Source organism: Gracilinanus agilis, chromosome 1 (assembly GCF_016433145.1).
Source record: "Gracilinanus agilis isolate LMUSP501 chromosome 1, AgileGrace, whole genome shotgun sequence".
NCBI classification, from domain to species: domain Eukaryota; kingdom Metazoa; phylum Chordata; class Mammalia; order Didelphimorphia; family Didelphidae; genus Gracilinanus; species Gracilinanus agilis.
The window spans coordinates 196,383,275-196,386,004 of record NC_058130.1 but is presented as its reverse complement, the minus strand read 5'-3'; positions in this window follow the sequence as shown (position 1 = coordinate 196,386,004).

Genomic DNA, 2,730 nt, shown 5'->3' with positions numbered 1-2,730 from the left:
TCCAAGAACAAAAAAACAGTTGTCCCACTTTAGTCATGCCACAGCAATTGCTTACTTCTAACAATAGCCCTATGAGATTGATATTTGTATCTTGTGAAGTACAATGGAAAACTCTGATACAATAAATGTTACTTATGGAATAGGAATTTGAGATAGAATTAAGTCCTATTATTTTAAGTAATTTATTTTAGTCAGAGAAAATGAGGTCATCTATTAAAATGATGTAAATGGATCATAGAAATAAAAAGTCAAAGAAAGACTAAGAAACAGGCCCATCAAGAACTCTAGTTATGGGAGTAGCATTTATTTCTAGATAAATAAGCCATGTTTATTGGATTTGACTAAAATACCCACTTATGTAGGCAGGAAAAAAAAAGAGCTAAGCAAATAGTCCCCTCCTACACATCAAGTAGTAGCTTCAGGGAAGGAGGCAATTAGAGTTGGATTGCTTACACCTTAAACCCCAGGTGAGCTGAATGGATGGACAATTCCCAGCAGAATGAATTTGTAGCTTGAGACTCAAGGGAGTGACAGGGGCAAAGCCATGACAGGTAGGTTTTGCATTAGAATAGTAGAAAGACTTTAAAAGTTAAAAGCCTGAAGTTCATGGGAAAGGAAGAAAGCTCTATTTCAACAAAGGAAAAGAATGTAAAGGAGAAGGAAAAATGTATATGGTAGGGTAGGAAGATGTGCCTAAGGGAAAGACAGATCATAAAGCTTAGGAATAGGGACTGGACCTGTAATTTCATTGGTATAGGAAATCATTCTACAGATGCAGATCAGCACCTTCTCTCCAATTTATATTCATAGAGAGATGTCTACAATACTGAGTGGTTATCTGGAGTGGTTTAAGAAATATAGAACAAAGGAAAACTTGAACCCAGAACTTCCTGGTTCTTAAGGCAGGTCTCTGTCCTCTAAGCTCTCTTACCTCTCATATAGGTTACATTCCAAATATAACAATTGATTGTTGTTATATAGGACCTTAAGTTTTGCAAAATGCTCCCTCTGCATTATTTCATCCTCACAACAACCTTGTGAGGAGAAAACATAGGTAATATTATTTCTATTTTGTTCATCAAGGTCTTAGAAATTAAATGACTTGTGTAAGATTACTGAGTTAGAATATGTCCAAAGTGAGATATGAATTCAGATATCTCCTTTGGGAAGTGTCCTATAATGCAAAAGACCCTGAATTTGAAGCCCTAGTTCAAATCTTCACTCTGTCACGTAACTACTTTTGTAGCCTAAGGCAAGTTGTTTAATCTCTCTTTGCCTCCGTTTTCCTTATTTGTAAAATTAAAGGGTGGAACTAGATGGAATATAAGGTTCCTTTCAGCTCTAAATATGTTTCCCTATGACTTTAAATATTATGCATTTCCCTCTATACTACCTGCCTTAAAAATGTACAAAGTTTTATAGGGAGATTATTAGAAAACAAAAATTATGTCTACATGTGAACAAATATGTGAAAGTAGAAATAAGTCAGGTGAAAAGATTTTATAGTATGGCAACATGATCAGGGTATTAATTCTGAGAATAGGAAGAAGAGAGTCAAGCAGTTTGTTTTTCATTTCTGACTTTTTCAAATTAAATCACTTGTTCTTCCAGTCTTGACTTTCTCTTTGGAAGAAATGGCCTCCATAAAAGATATAACCTTACAGAAAATTTTTCAGCATTAACTTGATTGCCAAAAAATGTTTTTGGCATTTGAATGGAAGATGTGGCATTGGAAGATATGAAATAATATATCTGAATGTTAATTGACATATTTGTAGAAGAGTCAGATGGAGGGGACTTGAGTATAATTATTGATTTGTTTTTCTTTTAAAACAAGCTTATGAAAAAAGATCAGGTATTATATATAATATTACACAGATGACAGTTATTTACCAGGTAGTGTCATTGACTTAGGACATCTTGGTTCTAGAGTAGAGGAGGGAGAGAATGACTTTATGATGAGGATCAAGATGTAAGTGGCTGATTGTATATACTCAACATGGGATTAAAATAAGAAACCAGTCCAAATCTAATTTTTAAATCCTTCTAAACATACTCTAAATTTGATTTCATAAATACCAAAGAAAGAAATAAACTTGGAACAAAATGTTTTTTAAGAATACATTTTTCATTATTTACAAGATTATTGCTTTCTAATTTCTTCAAACAAACCTATTTATATAATTTAATGTTGCAATAAGAACTAAGATGTTCTGACCATCCAGATCAACACCAGCCCTGGATACTGTGCTAGGTTTTAGTGTGATGTGGTGTCTTTATGCAAATGTTTGAGAAAGCCCTTAGCCACCTATGAGTAGGTACATCTTACCCTTTAATTGCTTTTAAGGTATACAGCACTGCCCAGGGAGTCATGACAACACAAGCTCCCCTTGGCTCATGCTCCTTTATCCATATTATCCTTGATGTGGTATCAGAAAATCCTCTGCCTCCCTGTGGTTCTCTCTCCCTTCAGGGGACCCTTTTTTCCTCTGGGTGGAGATGCTAGGGTTATGGAGATGACTCAGTGGGGGATTGTAATGGCCCTGCCTCTCACATTGCTGAACTGAGGGGGAAATTCTTCCACCACATCTAACACAAAGTTCAGCATCATAAATCCTAAGAATATCCTACCAAATTTAAGATACACTTTTAAATAAAGCACTTTTTTGCCCATTTTGTTTGTCAACCCTCTGTTTGATACCCAGAATGATTTACTCAAGTGTAAACACT